Here is a 22,810-nt window from a genome sequence, read left to right on the forward strand (position 1 = left end):
ACAGTCTTTGGCATACATTTGTACTAGTCATCCACTTCTGGGCAACAGAGTCTTTCCTAATTTAAAAACCCATAAGAATCTTTTTCTGGGCCACCCTATACACAGAATGAGGGTAAACCATCTGTCCCTGCACCTCGTCCCCCAGAGGAGTCTATACAACACAAACCCACCAAGTTTGAAATATCCTTCCAAAATTTCATGGAAGCAAATAAGAAAACATAATGCATCAATTTATACACACAGAGAAATTTCTCTCAGAATTATAGTTCAAGGTTTTAAGAAGACAGCAGAAGATAAAGGAAGATGACAAGCAAGTCATGAAAAATTTGGTCACAAGAAAGTCTTTATGATTTCACAGACCAGAAATATCTATTTGTTGGTTATGGAAAAAATGAATTAAAATTCACAAATGCTTGAGACAACTTGTCTTAAGTATAAGAGATTGAATTAAATTAAATAATCTGGAAAAAGAAAGCTATAAAATGACAATGTAATTTTGGCGTAAAAGGTGGAACTTTTTCTAATGATTCAAAGCTGGGGTTTTCTTTTCATGCAGAAATAAACACATCAAAGCTAAATTTTAAAATCCCCAAATATTCCCTACAATAATGAGGAAATTCATTTTTATATATATTTTGTGTTTAGGAGGATGAGAACACTCTGTTGAAGTTCAGGGATTAGTCCTGCATTATTCATCCAATAGTATTAATAAAACTAGGAAAAACTAAGGAATTCCCTGTCTCTGCCCTTCCATCCCCTTGCCCCTACCTCCAGACTAGCTGTAAGTCTTTATTAACTAGATAAATTTCAGATTCTAATGAGGTTTTATGCTTCATCAATATAACCTTCCCAATTCAGATGAAATCAGGTTCAGAAATTAGGACAGTGTCAGGGACATTTTGGGAAATTTGTTGTTATATCTCAAATTCAAGTTTTTGTCTTCCTACTTTAACTTATGTCTGGGGAGGAAATGACTTTATTAATGTCAGTCTCCTCAAAGTACACTTGCTCTGGTCTATTCTTAGAAGAAGCATGAGAAAAACTGCAGTTCTCAAGAAAGCTGAGACCTCCCCCCCCTCCCTTAGTGATACCAGCTCAAGAAGAAAATAATTTGCTTCAAACTTTTGGCCCAGGGAGAGTTTTGAAGGAAAGATTTTGAAACAGTTTAATTACCCTTTTGTGGTAATCAGAATGGAAAACTGTTTGAGATTCTAATTGTGCCGCAGAATGCCAAATATTTTGGTGTAGTCATTATTTTGTTACTGTACAAGAGAACTGTGATTCATGCTTTATCTTACTTTACACTTACAAGGAACCAAAGACCCCAGCATTTCTCATTAACTGCAGGCATACACGCTATACAATGTTGAGTCAAATCCTCCCAGGGCTGCAGCTTCTCATTGGAAACTAAAGTCTTTACAAATGTCATTTAATTCTTTCTCAGTTGATTCCTGAAAGTAAGCTAACCTTTTACAGGCCTTTCTCAGAAAGAAAATAATTACCAGTAATTATAATTACTAGTGATCTTAATTAGAAGTTATCCTAAATACTAAGGTAAAAAGAAAATTGCCAAGGACCTCTAATAACTTGAAAAGTGAGCTTTGAGCTTAGGAAAAGCATGGAGGCCACAAATGGGAAATACTGCTAACACATGCACAACCAAGGACAATATTGATAAGAAGGGGAGAAAGTAAGAAAGTCTTCTCTTATGTTTAGACGAGAGTTTGGAGGATGAGAAAATGGCTCAGATATACTCCAGATTCCTTATGCGTAAAATGCGGATGATAATAGTAAGTGCTTTACATGATTTGAGGACTAAGCAAGGTAATAAATAAAACTCCTAGAATAGTGCCTGGCGCATAGTAAGCAACATATATTACCTACTATTGCTGTAAATAATATGTTTAGTATTCTAAGGATTTTGTTTCCTACCAAGTTTTTATATTATCTATAGGCCCTTAGAGTATCTTTTGAACAATGCTGAGTTATGTCTGTGCATCTAAGTACTTATATTTTGGCTACATTTTGCATAAAATAAATTGCTTTGTTTATTCTAAATAGACAATAACAGATTGGTTGGTCTGTGAAGGATATTACTGCATTTTTTTTGTTCTTTAGTCATGTTTAAAAAAATATCTAAAAATATCTATATAGTACATGTAGTTAGATGTCTGTCCCATTCTTCAAGATATCTAGGAACAAAGATCCTACTGTTCTTTTTCAGGATAATCAAAGCCCTCATGATATTCAAAAAAAAATTCCACAATAGGTGTAAATGTGAATATTTACTTCTATGTCTTTTCAAGGCCTTATGTTTTCCACTGGTTCTATTGTCTTAATAATCTATTTGAGATGCAATTGCTTTCCTATCAAATGGATATGTTTAGTGGCATGAATCTCCATAAGTACTGAATTAAATGTTTGAGGGAAATAAAGTCCAAAAGTACCATTATGCTGAAATGTTTTACAAAAACAAAATGATTTCTGAATCCCAGCCAATGAACCACTTAGGTTAGGCAATATCAGTTCTTTATAGAAAAAATAATTTTCTATTTTATGGGAATTCATTGTGATAAGATATATGAAAGATAGATAGATAGATATTCCACTGTACTTATAAAATTTCATTTTAACAGTTAAGTTGAAAAATAAGCACTCAAACCAATATACATTTTTATTAGAGATACAGAGTAGAAAATGATAACCCTTTCCTTTCTCCAACTTAGAATATAGCACTGCTTACCTTCCCACAAATATATTGTTCTCTATCAAAATCTCACTGTTCTCGGGACTTCCCCAGCGGCGCAGTGGTTAAGAATCTGCCTGCCAATGCAGGGGACACGGGTTCAAGCCCTGGTCTGGGAAGATTCCACATGCCGCAGAGCAACTAAGCCCGTGCACCACAACTACTGAGCCTGTGCTCTAGAGCCCGCGAGCCACAACTACTGAGCCCACGCGCCACAACTACTGAAGCCCGCGCACCTAGAGCCCGTGCTTTGCAACAAGAGAAGCCACCGCAATGAAAAGCCTCCTCACCGCAACAAAGAGTAGCCCACGCTCGCCGCAACTAGAGAAAGCCTGTGCACAGCAACGAACACCCAACTCAACCAAAAAAAAAAAGATCTCTCTCACTGTTCTTTATCAAGAACTTTCTTTCAGAAAGACAGTTTCTGCTACTAAGCCCTGTGGTCCACCCATTATTGTCCAGACATATGAGAGCAGCAGCACGATAATTTTCTAAGGGTCATTCTGCCTTTTTATCTTCTTGACCAAAGTCCCATACAATAATATATTGATCTCAGCCAATGCAGAGAGAGAGACAGTATTTGCACAATCTTTAAAAAAACTTATTATTTAACAGTGAGTCTCTTAGGAAGATAGTGATGTTTAACTGATCTAATCTTTATACTTCCAAATATTGAAGCTAGGTATCACTGGCTTCGCATTGTCCTTTGGACTTAGGACAATTAACGTTCGATAGGAAAAGTTACTTTATAAATCAATAGTCTTCAAATAATCTTCAAAGAATAATCTTTTCATTACATACATTACCTGTACTACCCATGTTCACTTTTCTGTAAGGGGACATTATGGATTTTCATAGTTATCTTTCTCTTCCACTGATCAGCCTCAAGCATGGTGTAATAAAGAGAGTACAGGATTGAAAGTCAGGAGATTTAGGTTCGAGGTCTGGCTGTACTACAGAGCTCAGCTCTGTCTGACTCCAAAGCTTGAGCTCTTTACACCATTTAATAAGCACAGTGACACAAAGAAGTAGATGGCTGAAGCACTATCATTATTCTCATGTATCAAGATATGGTGGAGAATTGAGTGCCACATCTGCAACCAAGTGTTTTGTTTCTTTTTCATTCTATTGACAACCAGAGAGGGTGATATGCTTATGACAGTAATTGTTAACACTGGAACCACAAATCATGTGTCACCCTTGACCCTGTTCTCTTTCCACTATACCATTCTTTCTGCCAAACTGTGGCCCTCTTAACTCCAATCCACCTGTAGTTGGCCTAAGGTAAATTCTGGTGAAGGCCATTTAGTGTAAGGTTTTCTAATTATTAAGAGTTCAGTTTCACTGATTAGGCAACACTGTGTTTTGAGTTTTTAACCTAAGCTACAGTATATATAAGTTAACCATCCATGGGCATTAAAGTGCCTACAGATTTTACTTCTTACCCTTAAATTAATTAAAGAATCAATTAATTGTTGTGCTACCAGGATTAAGTAGTGTTAGTGGCTATAAAAGATCACATTGTTCCATAAGTGTTCTCACTTGGGAAGTTGGCAATAAGGCTTAATCAAACTAAAGAAAATTTTGCCAAGACGGACAGTGTGTAACTGAAATACCCCTAGTCAGACTGGATGAGGTCTGTTCTCATAAATGGAGCATCTGGCTGTGGCCCAGAACAGTATATATGAAAAGGGATTTATTTCTGGGATACGGGGACTGAATCATCATCAGTTAGAGAAAGGGAACAAGCAATGTCCCACTGAGACACAGTAGTAAGATTAACCTTGTACTTGTCACCTATACGAGATGTTATGGTATGCATGTGCTAAGATAGGGGTCTTTGGAAATCACATATATGAAATGGCCAAATTTCAGTAAGAATATTTGCTTCCTTCATGTGATTTCACACAGCTCTGAGTGTTAATCTTGCTGTGAATTAATTATATTAGTATTAACATCGTCCTGTTAATATGATTTCAATAAGCCTGAAAGAATGGCTTGGCCATCTCTATATTCCCCAGATAATTAGGAAGACAACCTACTAGTTTATACCCAGAGTCTGAGGACTAAAAGAGACCTTAAAATTCAAACATCTCAGCTTCTGAGATGACTGACTTGGAAACTAAGGTTCAGCGTGGTTAACTGATTACTCTAGACACAAAGGTAAGTAGTTTCAGAGCCAGTAGTAGAGCCTATTGAACCAGACTGCAGTCTTTTAAAACCAAGAGAGCCCTAGGCACTTAGAGCTTCCCAAGCATACCTGGCCTTGATTACACCAGGAACTGATTAATCTGACCCAGTCACAGTGCTTGGGGTTTTAATGTCAGGAAATGACCTAATTCTTTACTTTTCCTAGTATTTGTGTATTTCAACATGCTCTTCAATGACTAAAAACTTCATTGCATATTATAATTTTATTAAATGGGAATGTGAACAGAAGGATGCATAACTTAAGGGATTTGACTGATGTGTCAGAACAGTAGTATGTTGCCTACACACAAAGAACTTTCAAGTAGTGCTTATATTCTTCAGATTACAATTAAAACCCATCATATTTTCTATATGAAGTTAAATATGTTGTGGTGTTAGTTATCACATAAAAACACTGCTTAACCGTAATATGCTGTTGTTGGTCATAGTAAAGACAGTGTATTATCATAGTACTAAAAATAACTTTCTCACTGTACATATTTACCTTTTATTTCTAAATCCTTGACTCTGAAAACATTAAGAAACCTCTCCTGTGAGTTCCATAGTTAATTACTGAACAAACTATTTTGAGAGTTATTTACATAAAATTAAATAGCCCATAGTAGTGTGCAAATATATATATTATATACAGTATATATGTTTCTCCCCACAAAAGGAGAGCATTGCTCAAGTCTTCAGCACTATATAGCATTGAATTAATTATATTTAAAATTATCTCTCCATTCTAAACATCAATATTGTCTATATAGTCTAAATTTTACTTAAACTTTGACCATACCAGTTTATGACTATTTCCTTGCTATTAAAAACACAACAGAGAGACAGAGAGAGAGCCCCCCAATTATTTTCATTCTCCTCCCCTTCAAATGTTTAGGTACCTAGGCTCAAGTGACACAGAGATACAAGACATGATCCCTACCCTTGATGTTTATAGAAAGAGATAAAAAACAATGCAAAGCAGTTTAGACCAACTGACACATACACAATGTGTCATGTGAGGTGAGAAAAGGGAGGGGTGACTAAGGATTAACAGTCAGAGAGGGACTCATTGAGACAGTATCAAACTCAAATGATATTTTCTTGAACCTCAAAGTTACTATTAGTGAATTTCAAGGGCTAGAAAACTTTAGTTTCAATGTGTTAACTTCTCCAAGATGATATTCTTGGATAAAGAAGATGTGGTATATATATACAATGGAATATTACTCAGCTATAAAAAAAGAATGAAAGAATGCCATTTGCAGCAACATGGATGAATCTAGAGATTATCATACCAAGTGAAGTAAGCCAGACAAAGACAAATATCATATGATATCACTTATATGTGGAATCTAAAAAATGATACAAATGAACTTATTTACAAAACAGAAACTTACTTACAGAACAGATATAGAAAACAAACTTATGGTTACCAAAGGGGAATCGGGGAGGAGAGGGGGAGAGGGATAAAGTAGGAGTTTGGGATTATCAGATACAAAATACTATATATAAAATAAACAACAAGGTCCTACTGTATAGCACAGAGAGCTATACTCAATATCTTGTAATAACCTATAATGCAAAAGAATCTGAAAAAGAATATATATATTATTCAGTTATATATATATATCTCAGTCACTTTGCTGTACACCAGAAACTAACACAACATTGTAAATCAACTATACTTCAATAAAAAAAGATGATATTTTTCAGGTAAACAGTCTCTGCACAGCTCTCTAGTAAGGAATGCCACTCAGAATAATAAAGTGACAATAAGGCAAATTGAAATATTATGCATTCTTTGGCATTTATCAGCATGATTTATATCACCACTTGTGAGTTACAAATGGTTGGCAGGAGCCATAAGGTCAATAGTCACTCAAAATCCCTCCTCCCCGAAGAATAAAAAAATTTATTTTAATTACAAAGATTCTTCTTTTTTTGAGGGATATTTGGAAATTTTAGTACATATTCTTTCCCACAATGGGCAGAAAAATGAACTCTTCAATATCTAAAAATAGACTACAAAAAAATCATTAAATGAAAAGATATAACAAGTATTATAGACTTGAATTTATCAGTCATTAAACAAGTTAATACCAAGTACGACACTTACTTTGTATTTTATACACACACACACACACACACACACACACACACACCTGGACATATTTATATATGCACTACGTGAAAGTTCTTTGTGTGTAGGCAACATACTACTGTTCTGACACATCAGTCAAATCCCTTAAGTTATGCATCCTTCTGTTCACATTCCCATTTAATAAAATTATAATATGCAATGAAGTTTTTAGTCATTGAAGAGCATGTTGAAATACACAAATACTAGGAAAAGTATATATTTATATATTTATAAATATATCCATGTTTATATACATTCCACTATGATAATATTTGATAGATGCTAAATTAGAAGTATATACAAACTTCCAATAGGAATATATCAGCTCAGAAGTTTCATTCACTAATTCATTCATTTATTCAATGACTAGTATTCACTTAGGATCTACTGTGTATGAAGCACTATTCCATATGCTGGCCAAGAGAGTTCTTAAAATATAGGATTCTGACAGGCACAGAAGGAGTAGGGCTTGACATTGTAAGTAGCAGGAATGACATAAAAATGAGTGGTAAATAAGAATACATGATGTGATCAGGGAAATTAACCCTGTGTGGTAAGAATACTGGGTGTGTCAACATTAGAGTAAGCTAGAAAAGCACCCATTCCATAGGAACAAGTTTTTGTGGCTGTTTATTTAGCCCTCCTATGACTGAGGCAACTCTCACTTCATTATAAGATATGGCTCAATAAGCCTTTCTGTGTGTGTGTCAGCTCATGCTAGTCACAGAGGGACTCAAGGCAGCCTTTCAAGCAGTGGGGAACATAATGCAACAGTAAAGAACATAGGGAGCCCCTATTAGGTAGTTGAGAATGTTCAGCTGTCTTTATTAGGCAGTGAAGAAGAGAAGAGTCGACCTACACATTAACACAGATACCAAGCCCTAATTTATGATTTTTTTCCCTCAAGTGTCATTTCCAGTGTTAATTTTTTCCTCTGGCTTTCCTATGTTGCCCAGACATACAACATTAACCAATAAGCATTTGAAGACATCTGCCTAGATCACAGTAGAGATTCCACTCAGAATCATTCAGGCTCTCCCCAAAGTTCATCATCAATGCATCCAAGAAAAAGCAATTTACATGGAACCTAGGATAGAAAGGAATGCAAGATCATTTGTTGCTGTGGATAGATGTGGTGCCTAGATGGAGTAAAATGAGCTCCAATCAAGATTAGCTTTTCTGCCCTGTTCTTTACCATCATGGTGACATATTTGCCTCCATGCTAGCAAGGCATACTTTACTTAGATTTGCCTAATTTTATGAGTTAGTTCCTACCAAGTTAAACATCCACTCTCTGATAGAATCTGAGCATTTATGGACAACTATAACCACTTTGACAAGTTCTAACTGTGCAAAGAACTTTATCATCAGGAAAACCTGGTTGTGTACATATATATATATATATATATATATATATATATATATATATATAAATTTATTCAAATGAATGATCTTAATTTTAAAAGACTACTGCAGTTTCCCTAAATTTGGATGCATTTTCTAAGTCACAAAGCATCTTTGATGAAAGTAGTAGTGCAATGAGGTATAGAGACAAGAAAGAATTTCCCCTATTCCAAAAAGGTCCATTTTTGAAACTTATACCATATTCCTGAGAGCCTAATAACTTATTTTAAATTGAGGCATTGTAATTTTGGAATCAGCAATCAGGGATTCTGCAGTAGAATTATGGGAGCTATCTAGTGAATATTTAGCACCAGCTATGAGGTATTCATATACGATTTTATGGAGCTGCAAAAAGTTCCAAATACAAGATAATGAGCTTTCTCATCTATCTCTTTTACTTAAGCAAATAGGAGTCTCTATGGAAGCCAGCTTCAAAGTCTGGTCTAATGATACTATTAAACACAGAGATGGGAAATCATAGCATGAGGTCAGGAGCTTTTGCACGGAGTTTCTGTGCTATTTCCTGACACTTCCATTAGGAATATGAGCTAATTAAATACAAAAGGGGGGCAGTCATCTTAGAATGTGCCGTCGAGTTTCACAATTTACCTTTTTCTCAGAAATATGCTCCATTATTTCCAAAGAGCCAAATTAATTTCTAGAAACTCCTCTGTCTCCCTAACCAGATGACAATTATTATGTAGCCCATGATGACAATCAGAGATTTCACTGATAAGGGTCTCTACTTCATCGAGTTTTGCTCAGGATAATGCCTTTTAGCTTTACATTTTCTGGGCTTATTTTACTGACACAGTGCGCTTAGGTTCTTTTTATCTACATAGCTGAAAAAAGGTTACCATCCTTCTCTTTTCCTTCTTCCTGTAAGAAAAAGATAAATCAAGCCACTTGAGTATTGTCTATTCATCTGTCTTTTCAAACATTAAAAGGAGCACCTACACGTGCTGGGCTCTGTGTTGAATAAACATATTCCTTTGCCTGATAGGAGTTGTAATGAAGGAAACTGACAGTAGCTGATAATTTTAATACACGGTGGTATAATTGTCAAGTTAGATCTATGTCAGTTTCTTGAGAAGACAAAAAGAAACTAGCTAATGGCTTCATGGAGCTGGTGACACCTAAGCTAGTGAAATTGTGTCTCACACTCAGGTTTGTCTAGTTTCAAAGTCTGTGTTCATTTCACGATAGTGTAAGAGTAGAGGTTGTACAATGCTGAACTAGCAATTAAATGTTGCTGAATCTAAGAATAGTATGCTTTTATTTTATATAAGGTTGTTCAGATAAGAAGAATAAAAATCATTAAGAAATAATTGCTGCCAAAATGATGTAATGTTAAAATTGTATATAATTACTTTCTGATTTTGTAAAACTCTGCAATATCCAAGAGACATTAAAGTGATCAAAAGGAATAAAATAAAAATTTAGAAGCGTTCAGCTTTAGTATATGGATTCTGGAGTAAGCTTTTGTAATCTACATTTTAGAAGGAGAAAATCAGCCTTCAACTGGTATTTCTAGGGACTTGTTGCAGTACCATAATTTCAGGTAAAAAGTAATTCAAAAAGCTATCAAAGTCTTTGGTCCGGTGTCTACTTCCCCTACAGTCTTTCCCTGGACAACACATCTACTTTCATATTCTCAGCTACCATCTGCCAATGACACCCAAATCTAAAATCCAGGCTGCAAGCTTCTTCACCACTTTGAGCTTTTTATCTTCAGATCTTATGAATATTTTTATGCCAAGAGGAAAGCTTATTTGTTTGTGAAAAAGGCATGCCAAAGAAAAAGGAAGCTGAGCAGAATCCAGGGAACAAAACATAAAGGTTGAAAGTTAGGAATGTAGCCAGGTAGTACATTTAATCTGAGGGAAGCAGGCAGGACAAGACCTGGGATTCACCAATGGGTTAAAGGAGACTTTTCCCTGTTTATCCTGCTGAGTCCCATGGGGTGCCGCGATTGCTCCATTTTACTTTCCAGCCATTTCTTCTTGCCTTTTTTCCCTTTCTTTCCCCCTGCCTATCTGATTTTCATACTTTAACATATGATTCATCTGTTCCTCAAGGTGTAGACATAACAGCTTCATTTCCTGATTAACCTTTGTTGCCTCCTTAACCAGGGCTCAGGGCCTTCTCTTGTAATACGGTTTCACCATCCATCCACTATTTTCATCCCTGTACCTGTCTCAACACCTTTTCTTTTGCCATTTCATGTCTTCAGTTTCAATTTTGAACCAAGACTTTCATCACACACACAAAAAAAGAAAAATTCTTATACTTCACCCCAAAGTGATTATATGATAGTGATGGTTCAGCTAAAATGTATAGTTTCTGTTTTTAAAAACCAATTTATAAAAATATTTTATATTATATTATATTGAATATTAATCAATAACAGACAAAATGTGATATAGTTAGACTAACAAACTGCTTATGTCATAGATAGAATGGCTAAGTGTGTTCTTGGGATTCTTAGAACTTCAGAGTAAGCCTCTTATCAGGTGTAATTTGAGGGACACTGCGAAAGTTGCTTTGTCCTCCCACACCAGCCAAAATTGTTCCCTGTCACTTTGCCTTCCCTACAATTCCAATCATAGAAATCTAATTTATATTCAAATTGCTTAATTAAAATATAGGTACTATAAATGGGAAAAAGAGGTTTGAAAGTAATGAAAGTGCCCAAGGACCAATTTCATCTTTTCATAATTTTCTCCAGAACCCCCCCTACATATTTTTTAGAGGATTAATATGCTAATGTTTATAGAATCCTTTAAAGTCTTTGGATAATGAAAGATATTTAAGTAGTACAATGACAATAGAAATATAGCAAAATATCCAAAGAACATACAGATGTCACATATAAATATGGAATACTCATATTGGGGAAACCCTTACATATTTCCTCTTTACCTTTACAGGACATTTCTCGTCACTTTAATCATGACAATATCTGCCTTATGGAAAAAAAAGTCATGATAATATTCCCATTGCAGGCATTCATTACGAAGATTTAATTCACTGAGAAATATATTAGCATATTAAATCTACAGTTTGTCTATCAAGGCTAAATGTTTTATGTCACTATATTTCTAAATGCATAGTCTGAATAGAAGATAGGAGAGGAGTTATTGCAGGAAGCTTCTTCATGGGAACATTTTTGCTTTCTGGAAAGCTACTACTTGCTCCCAGCATGAGCCTTCGTTAGTCATTTACATGGAATCTATTTATTAACAACCACCGGTTCATGCTCCAAACATTCAAGGTCCCTCATGGCAAAACAACCATTTCTTCTTAGGGTCACTTTTTTTCCTACTGTCTCTATGCAGCCACAATTTTTGAGATATTTTTAGTCCCACTACCTTCTCTTATGTCCCTTAGTATTCTGTGAATGGTTATTTACTCACCTAAACTGCTTTTCTGTAGAAATCATTATCTAGAGTGGTAGCCACCCCAAAACTCTATGACTCCTTCCTTGGTTACCCCAATTTTGTTCCCCATCCCTTATATGGGTTATACACTTAACAAACCTACATTATGAAAACCGGGCCATATTCTATGAAGACATTGTCTAGTAGCTAAGACAGATCCAGAATGTTTAAAGAGAATGATGAAAATGCCATCTTAAGCCCAAATAAACTGTTAGTGAATTGAAGTAGCTGATACTAATTTCCAATCTTCCCAAGTAATACTGGCTTATAAATTGAATTATTATGCTAAAGAGTGGATATTTTGTTAAATAAAAGTAAAAAACAACAAATAGTTTAATAAGTATTTGAATATTTTTACCAGACAAAATGTCCTTTGATATTTAAGTTTATGATTAACTTTTTAAAACATACTGCAGACTTAAGAAGTCAAAAAGGTCTTTATAGTTTCATCTAATTAAATTCTTTGCACTCATAAAAAGTCATGCCACCCCGTAGATGAAAATCTACCCAAAATCCATCATACACATCCAAAATATATTTCACAATCTCCTTTATTAATGCATGCAAACATTAAAACTACAACCTCGATGATCAAATAATGTCAGAAACAGACTCAAGAAATAAGGATTTCGAGAGGGCTCGTGCCAGGGGGTGCTTCCCAGAGCTTCTGCTGCCAGTGTCCTTGCCCTCGCGGTGGGACACAGCCACCCCCCGCCCCTGCAGGAGGCCCTCCAACACTAGCAGGAAGCTTACAAGTTCGCTACCAGCTAAGCAAGGAAGAAACCCATGTATTCACCATTGATACAGAGAACTTTGCCAACAGAAGACTGCACCACCTGAAGATTAACCGAGAGGGCAGAGGGCTTACCATTCAGATGGATCAGCAACTCTGACTCAGTTATAACTTCTCCTCAGAGGTTGAGTTCAGGGCTGTCAGGTCCCTCACCTTGGGCGAAGTCACAGAGAATCTTGGATTGGATTCTGAAGTTGCTAAAGCAAACACCCTGGGTTTTGTTGGCTGTCTGGCTTCAGTCCAATACAAGCACATAGCACCACTGAAGGCAGCCCTGCGCCATGCCACCACCGCACCTGTAACCATCCAAGGGATCTTGACGGAATCCAGCTGTGGCTCGATGATGGATTCGGATGTGAATGCAGTGACCACGGTGCATTCTTCATCAGATCTTTTTGAGAAGACAGATGAGAGGGAACCACTCACCAACGCAGTGCAAAGTGACTCGGCTCTCATTGGAGGAGTAATAGCAGTGGTGATATTCATCATCTTCTCCATCATCGGCACTATGAGCCGCTTCCTTTACCAGCATAAGCAGTCAGATCGTACCAACCAGATGAAGGATGAAGGAGAAGGAATATCCGGAAAATTTGGACAGTTCCTTTAGAAATGACACTGATTTTCAAAACACAGTGAGCGAGTGTAAGCAGGAATATTTCATCTGAAAAACTGCAGGGCCACCTCATACTCTTTCTTTGTTGTTCATTTTTGGTTTCTCCTTCTCCTCTTTCTCCTATTTTTTCATTTTGGTCATTCTCTTTCTCTGTTTTCCTTTTATTTTTGGAACATACCTGCATTCACCATAGCATCTATCCCCTCGAACCAGCCCAGAATACCAGGCAGCTATGGCCACTGCCTTCCTCTGTGACAAACTTATCATGGTGAAAATGATCGTTCAAGAGACTGATTATTTTAGACAAGGAAGAGACACATGTGTGCACATGTCCATATTCAGTTCCGTATTTCCACTTTCTAAGATGCAGCCTTCAGTTCTGCAACCATTCAGTCTTTCAGGCTTACCTTGAACCTGAGCTCTGTGACTTCGGCATGAAACGGTCATCCTCAACACCCTCCCCCATTTCGTGTCCACCCCGACCAGGGAGCTCAGGGTACCAAAAGAAGATGCTAGGGCCTGGTTTGTGTCAGTGGCACTTTAAAAGGAACAAGAGAGGTTTGTTGTGTGTTAATTTTCCCCGCACAGGAAGCCCATTACCCTAACTCATCATCATTGTTCACTCTGACTCATCCCCTGAGTATTTTCAAATATAGGATTCCTGATAGTCGTGAGCTATTGCTTTGTTCCTTTCTTACCACTCTCTCCCGGGGCTGACACTTTAGAGCAGCACACAATAGCATAAACCTAGGGGAAGCATGGAAAATAGTCATTTGAAACTAGGAGGTAAAAAGAAAGCTGCTAGGAAGTAGATGTTCTATAACTTAAAAAATGCCTCTTCCAGTTTTGTGGGAAACGCTAGCTAGGTTATTCCTGGAATTATTATACTGATATATATATATTATAATATATAGTATTATACAGTATAATATATATATGTATAATACTAATTCCTGGTATTATTATACTGAGATATATATATATATATATATATATACATATATATATAAATATCATTGCTGCAGCAAAAAGCAATTCAAATAAAAGTCTAAATTAGCACTTGGTTCCATGAAAGAGCTTAAACCATCTTAACTCATCTTTAAAGAAAAACAAAAACAAAAAACAAAGCAAAACAAACAAACAAACAAAAAAAACTGCATGAAAGCAAAGAAATACCAAACAGAATTCTTTCCTTCCCTCCCCTCACTAAAGATCTGGTGAAGAAAGTAAACACAGGTTTCACATTTTAGAATAGACATAATAATCCACAGCTGTCCACTGAGCCATTTCTCTAGAAGGTTTAGGATGAACTGATGTATGAGGCATTCTGACTAGCTCCAGGGATCCCCCACTGCTTAATTTGAGAGGAGCCCTTAAGTTCCACAGCACATCACATTTTCAAATCCGCTTCATCCTATGTATATAAAGGCTCCCACACACTTCTTTCTGCAGGCATAAACTCCCAGACAAGGCAGTGACACATTTCAGGGTATTTGTCCCTTTTGACACAAAAACATCCATGAAACACAGTCATTCCTTCAAGAAGTTATCTTGGGCTCATGCACGAGGTGGTGGTACGAATCCTGGTGATTTTGCTGTAGTGATATTCCTCACTCTTTGCCTCTGGTCCAGCTTCAGGAAAAAGATGAGGGGGAAAGGATATAAATGCTCCAGTAGGCTGGGAATGCGAATAGAATGGTCCACAGACGTGGAAAGTACTTGCTGATTCCCTTTACAAGACAGACTCGATTTGCATCCCATCTTGTTCTCCGTGTGTCTGTCGCTTCTGACTATTTAACACTTTCCTGCATGATAAGGCTCACAAGGAGGAATTCCTCAGCTTCACCCCATTTCAGGTCTATTCCAGGCTTTTCTTTCAGTGTCAGAGCACGTGGGGTAAGGATTTCGTTTGTAATCATATTTCTCAACTTGAAGATGTTGTTCCAAATACACCCTCTCCTTTTAAAAAAAAAGAAATAAGGATTTGGAAACTCTTGAAGACAAGTTGGTGGAGGAGGCCCATTAATACTGTCATAAATTTCTTCCAGGGTAGGATAAAATAGTCGAGCAAAAAATGCTATCCCCATCCTGGAGACTGGTTCATCAGATTGAATCCAAATTCACAAATCTGAAGTACCAAATTACAGTTCAAACATGGAGTATCTGGACAGTCCAAGGAAGCTTTTTGTGCTGGTAGTGATGTAACTTCAGGTGTTTTTGCTAGTCTTGATATTCACTCTCGAGAGAAGATACCACAGGAGAAGATTTTAATGCAGAGGAATCTAGACCTGAGATGAGATATGGAAGACCAAAAGTAGATATTCTGCTTCCACACAAGCTATGTCATTCCAGAATGACAAGTTATATCTCTACCAAAGATCTTTTTCTGTAGCAAGAATGTTGGAAAACTTAGGTACCAGGAACCTATGCAGTGAGACCAGCTGCTAAGCAGCTTGGCCACAGAGGGCAAGAGCTGGTTGTTAGAAGCTCCTAGTACACTACTAGGTCTGTCTCTCATTGGTCCAGAATCTGGGTGGGGCTTATTATGTCAATAATCGGGAATTGTGACACCATAGAACACGTAGAGACTGACATCTGTGTTATTAACTGAGCTATGTGAAACATTACATTACAAACAAACATTACTAAGGCAGACTGTAACTTCAAGAAGTTTACAGTATACCAGAAGAGATAAAAAGAAAAATACAGCAAAATATAGATATTAAGATACAGATGTACTCAGGGTACCATGGGAAGATATAGGAAGGAATAATTAACTCTGTATGTTAATTACTAAAACTAAACTAAACTACTAAACTCTGCAGTTTTAGAAAGGGCTTCCCAAATGAAGTACTGTCGCAGCTGGGTCTTTAATTATGTGTAGGAGTTTGTCTAGTGGACCAGGAAAAGGATCTGAAGAAGGGGTATTTTACAGATGTCATTCTAGGCATTCCAGTCCTTTCCCTAACTAAAATAAAGTTTTACTTATCCTTGCCAGGTTTTCCAGATATACGTTCAAAATGTACAAAGGTATGGGAAAATGAAAGTGGAAAAATGGCTAGAGATGGGATTGGAGTAAAAAGCAAAATATTAGATCTCAGAGAAGTAATTCTTCATGACATAGGTATGACCTCTTTACTTAGGTTTTATACTTGATGGGATGAGGAAATATCTGGGCAAGAACACTTGTAAACCATAACTAATGTTGTATTTCTTAGAAAGCTAAGCAAAATTAACTATTTAATGAAATCCTATAGATGTATTTTTATAATGCATGTAATATTCTTAGTGACTTTCCTGTGAAGTCGTGGAACCTAAAACTATACCTAGTGTGTACCTAGTCAGTGCTACAAATTTGTAGGACAACAGACCATTTTATATGATTAATTAGCAGGAAGTTAAAATATGACTTGAGTACTAAGAATATACAGTAATATTAGGTAATCAACATCTAAAATGTTATGCAGGTATTAATACCGTGACAATATAATAACAAAACATAAATTCTCCTCATCCAAAATGTAGCCATGCATTGCATTGTTCAAATTACTGGCTGAAAGAAATCTTGTGTTCATCAAGTTCCACAAAGAAAATTATATAATAAATAGTATTCTGTTTTGTAAACAGTCCTTTCCCTAACTAAAATAAAGTTTTACTTATCCTTGCCAGGTTTTCCAAAGAATACAGTCAGCCCTTTGTATCTGCGGGTTCTTCATCTGCAGATTCAACCAACCACAGGTCAAAAATATTAAAAAAAAAAAAAAATTCCAGAAAATTCCAAAAAGCAAAACTTGAATTTGCCACACAACTGCAACTAGTTACATAGCAATTACATTGTATTTATAACTATTTACATAGCATTTACGTTGTATTACGTATTATAACTAAACTAGATATGATTTATGCATTCGGGAGGATTATATGCAAATACTACACCATTTTATGTAAGGGACTTGAGCATCTGCCCAGAGTCCTGGAACCAATCTGCATCCCACCCCCAATACCGAGGAATGACTGTGTTAACTAGTAGAGTGCTTTTTCTATAAGTCTTTCATTTTTATCTGCTTCTACTTAATAGCACTGCCCTATTTTGAGCTATTTGACCATAAACTTCCATTCTGAATCCTTTCACAATCAATTTGTAATGTTTAGGAGGGCTAAAGAGATATTTGGATGATGACTTGAAAAAGATATTCTACATCAGGCAATCAGGCCCACCTTTCTTCTTGATACTTTTCCTCAACCCTAAGCTAAAACTAAAAGAATAGCTTTTACCTTAAAGTACCTTAAAGTATCAGAATATGTAAAAATGCTGGAAACTGGTCTTAGCATTTCACACAAGTCCTATAAAATCAAACAAAAAGAAATCTAAAACCCTACCAGAAATTAATAAAGAGTATTGGATGCATGGTAGAACTTTTAAATGTTTATAAAAACTACAATGATGTGACTAGAATGAGAAACAATACTAAAGTTTGTCAACCCAAAGGACCACAAACTATAAAGAGGCCAAAAGGCAGTTTATTTGGGGTCTTAGAATTGCTATTCTGGGATCACAGATTCCAGAGGAACACAGAATAGTGTCCCATCAGAGGAAATGGATAGGGGTTTTTACGGGAAAAAGCGGGAAGCTCATGCAGGATTACACAAGTTGTTTCCCAAGAATGTGGATTGGAGGATAAATTTGTTCTATAAATACAATTGGGTTATTGAGCATATCTCATCTATTACTTCGGAAAGGTATGTTTTCTCTAGTTCAGAAAAAGTACAGTTCTCAGCATTTTTCTTTCCTTTTGGCAGCTCAGCAACTATTCAGCAGTTTTATTTAGACTGTTCAGCAAAAGTTCAGCATAAGCAGTGAACATGGAGGTCCTCAGGGCACTTCTCAGTCATTCCTGACCTTGCTCCTTTCACATGTTCAACCTAAGTTCTATCTCCTCGGTTAGGATGGAAAAGTGGTAAAAGGAGATCTTGACTCACTCTCAGTCTTGCTTTCCAACTTCCTGATGTGACAAGGGAAGCTGGAAGACTAGAAAATCTGCATTAATCTAAAAAACTGGCAGTAGAGAAAGTACAGAATACTATATCGTTGGCATTTATACGCCAAATGTGGGAATAAACATTTTTTAAAGCACATTACTGTAAATTCACAGAGCCACATGATTTTTATAGCTACTCTTATAATTTGACAAAAATTAAGAGCAGGTCTACTGTAATCAACTTCCTACATCTCAATATAAAGTTCTTCCTTCCAGCTCTTTAACTCCTTCATTCACAAATATTGTGTTCTATGACATCACTGCAGATCTCCTTGACTTTTTGTCCAACTCTCTTGCTTCCTCCAAACTTCACTTTCTTCCCTTTCCAGCCTTCTCTGAGAAGACTTATCTTATAAACCTGGGGAGAGTTAAGTTTATCATACTCAGTACTTCCAGAATATCATGTGCACTGCCTCTGTCATGGCACTTAACTCATTGTAGTGAAATTTTTGTTTGCATGTTTGTCTCTCCATTATACAGTGAATCCCTAGTTATTAACATAGAAAAATTCTCAATGAAATACAATACAAATTGAATTAACAGGGTGAAGTCATGGCTTTTAATATGTATATTCAAATCCAAATTATCAACTGCATCACTTTCAGTGTTAATATCACCAAACCTCAGGGGTTTTTGGCTTTGATCTGTAACTAATTTATAAGGTTATTGTGATGCATAAATGATATAATCTGTAAAGTTTCCTGGAAAAAAAATATACCTAACTAATGCTAGTTTCTTTTTATCTAATGAATTTAAGGATTTTTAAACATATTATGAAATATATAAATATGGCATTGTGATAGGTTAAACACAATAAACTATAATTAATCCTGGTAGAGCCTGAAAATCATTTAATAAACTTCAATGCATAGTTCTAATAAACATTTTTCAAAGACGGAAATAGAAAAGTCATTTCTTAATATATTCTAAGTCAACAGCCAGTATAATAATAATGTTTGGATGTAGGATTAAACATATAAAAACATTTTTTAAAAAGTTAAAAGTACAGCAATAGGTCATACTATTTATGATAGATGAGACAACAAAATCAATGATAAAAGAAAACATGTTAGATAAATTTAGATTCTCGCCTCATTTCACACATGAAAATAAAGTCTAGGAAGATTAAAAAGTTGACTATTTAAAACCTATCCAAGTAAACACAAGAAGAAATTGAAAAGGATATTTAGCCAACTATTGGATATTTACCTAACATCTAAGACGAAGAAACCATAGGTGATTACACAAATGAGAAGACTGAGAGATTTGGCTACATAAAAATATAACATTTCTGACTATGGCAACATTTTTTTAAAATGTAAAGTAGAACATAACTAATTATCAGAGAAATGCAAATCAAAACTACAATCAGGTATCGCCTCACACTGGTCAGAATGGCTATCATCAAAAAGACTACAAACAATAAATGCTGGAGAGGGTGTGGAGAAAAAGGAACCCTCTTGCACTGTTGCTGGGAATGTAAATTGGTACAACCACTAGGGAGAACAGTATGGAGGTTCCTTTAAAAACTAAAAATAGAAATACCATATGATCCAGCAATCCCAATCCTGGGCAGATATCCGGAGAAACCATAAATCGAAAAGATACATGCACCCCAATGTTCACTGCAGCACTATTTACAATAGCCAAGACATGGTAGCAAACTAAATGTCCTTTGCCAGAGGAACGGATAAAGATGTGGTATATATATATATATATATATATATATATATATATATATATATATATACAATTGAATATTCCTCAGCCATAAAAAAAGAACAGAATAATGCCATTTGCAGCAACATAGACCTAGAGATTATCATATTAAGTGAAGTAAGTCAGACAGAGAATGAGAAATATATATCACTCATATGTGGAATCTAATTTTAAAAATGATACAAATGAACTTATTTACAAAAGAGAAACAGACTTACAGATATCGAAAACAAACTTACAGTTACCAAAAGGGAAACATCGTGGGGGGGGATAAATCAGGAGCTTGGGATTAACATACACACACCACTATATATAAGATAGATAACCAACAAGGCCCTACTGTATAGCACAGGGAACTCTACTCAATATTCTGTGATAACCTATATGAGAAAAGAATATGAAAAAGAATGAATATATGCATATGTATAACTGAATCACTTTGCTGTACATTTGAAACACAACATTGTAAATCAACTATACTCCAATAAAATTTTTTAAAAAACGTAAAGTAGACTGGGATAAAATAATTGCAGCAAGAAACAAACATAACCAAAATTACAAGATAAAGCAATGACTGACATAAAATATTTGTCTCAAATATTTAACAATTGTGTTAAAATACTATATTATAAAATATACCTATAGGTTTATTTAGAAGAACAGTGTATAATGCATCCCCTAGATACTGGGAAATGAATATGAACATGATGTTTCCATATTCCCATTCATACTTCTATTCAAAATCACCATTTCCATTCTGTGTATTAGTAATATGATCTCAGTGTGCAAAATTTTCTACAATTTCTAAACTGTGTGAGATTATAAAATTTTAAGATGTGTTTATAACACAAAAATTATATGTGGATATCAGTCTTTAGTCCTTCCAAAATTCTCTCTTCCTTAAAAGCAACAAGAAATTTTACAAAAATTGTCAGAATCAACTAATTCAGGACTCTGGAAGTTATTTAAAAGCTCAAAGCAATCCAGGGAGTGTTTATTCCAAAAAAATGACTGAATTTTGGTAAGAACAACAGTCTCTGTAGCATTTTAACTTGCCCTATTTCATTACCCCTCTCAGGCTCCGGGGTAGCCTTGAAAACCAAGAGCCTGCAATCTCAGTGCAAACTAGCAGCCCAATACCTACCAGAGGGAACAGAGTTAGCACACTCCTTCAGAGCCTCATTTCCAGAAAACTGTCATTATTTGACATGTCTGGTGGTCCCCTGGAAGAATTAACACCAATTCTTCAAAAACTTTTTCAAAAATTTTTTAAAAAAGAGGAATTCTTCCCTACTCTTTTTATGAGACTGATAATATCCTGATACCAAAACCAGACAAAAATAGCATAAGGGAAAAATATATATAAATCAATATCCTGTATGAATATAGATGCAAACATCCTCAACGAAATGCTAGCAAATATATGAAAAAGGTTGGACACCAATAAAATGGGTATTGGGCTTCCCTGGTGGCGCAATGGTTGAGAATCTGCCTGCCAATGCAGGAGACACGAGTTTTGAGCCCTGGTCTGGGAAGATCCCACATGCCGCGGAGCAACTGGGCCCGTGAGCCACGATTACTGAGCCTGCGCGTCTGGAGCCTGTGCTCCGCAACGGGAGAGGCCGCGATAGTGAGAGGCCCGCGCACCGCGATGAAGAGTGGCCCCCGCTTGCCACAACCAGAGAAAGCCCTCGCACAGAAACGAAGACCTAACACAGCCAAAAATAAATAAATAAATAAATTTTAAAAAATAATAATAATAAAAATAATAAAATGGGTATTATCCCAGAAATGCAAAGTTGGGGCAGGGCGCTCAGCCGTCCCCCGGATCTGTCTTTTGTTTCAACAGTGTTTGGGCAGAACAGACCCAGGGACGCCCCTTGCTCCAGCCTCCAACCACCCTCCAACCTTTTTTCCAGTCACAACTTTTGGAATCAGCCAGTCAGCCATCCTCAGCTTTCGGAACCAGCCAACGCCATTTTTTGAGCTTAACTCCGTATTACCGATCAACCACGAGCTCCCAGATTCCTCAGAATTATTCCACTGAGGTGGAGGCTGCCATCAACCGCCCAGTTGACATGCATCTGGGTCCTCCTACACCTACCTCTCTCTGGGCTTCTATTTCCACCACGAGGATGTGGCTCTGGAGAGCGTGGGCCACTTTTTCTGCGAATTGGCCGAGGAGAAGCACGAGGGCACCCAACGTCTCTTGAAAATGCAAAACCAGCGCAGCAGCCGCACCCTCTTCCAGGACGTGCAGAAGCCGTCCCCAGATGAGTGGGGTAAAACTCAGGACGCTATGGAAGTCGCCATTCTCATGGAGAAGAACCTGAGCCAGGCCCTGGGTCCCGCCCGCGCAGACACGCACCCCTGTGACTTCCTGGAGAGCCGCTTCCTGCAGGAGCAGCTGAAACTCATCAAGAAGATGGCGACCACCCGACTAACCTCCGCAGGCTGGCTGGTCCCAGGCTGGGCTCGGCCAGTATCTCATTGAAAAGCTCACCCTCAAGCACAACTAGGAGCCTCCAGAGCCCAGAAGCCTTTGAGGAGCCCCCCTGGTGTCAGGGCTTCTGCCTGAAGCCCCTCTCTGCAGCCACTAGGCAGCTTTTTAACCACCCTGGAGCCCTCTCCCAAGCCTTGGACCAAATGGAAACAATAAAGCTTTTTGCAGCAAAAAAAAAAAAAAAAAAAAAAGCAAAGTTGGTTCAACCTGTGAAAATCAATCA

The 22,810-nt window shown here is 36.7% G+C and overlaps 1 protein-coding gene and 1 pseudogene across 1 annotated transcript in view; both read left to right on the top strand.

Moving 5' to 3' along the window:
* Window positions 1-22,810, top strand: part of HTR2C (5-hydroxytryptamine receptor 2C) — a 116,183-nt gene that overhangs the window by 29,652 nt on the left and 63,721 nt on the right. The gene's annotated exons all lie outside the window — the stretch shown is intronic.
* Window positions 13,222-22,603, top strand: LOC133082644 (ferritin light chain-like; annotated as a pseudogene).

The sequence above is a fragment of the Eubalaena glacialis genome, chromosome X, assembly GCF_028564815.1.
Source record: "Eubalaena glacialis isolate mEubGla1 chromosome X, mEubGla1.1.hap2.+ XY, whole genome shotgun sequence".
Lineage (NCBI taxonomy): Eukaryota > Metazoa > Chordata > Mammalia > Artiodactyla > Balaenidae > Eubalaena > Eubalaena glacialis.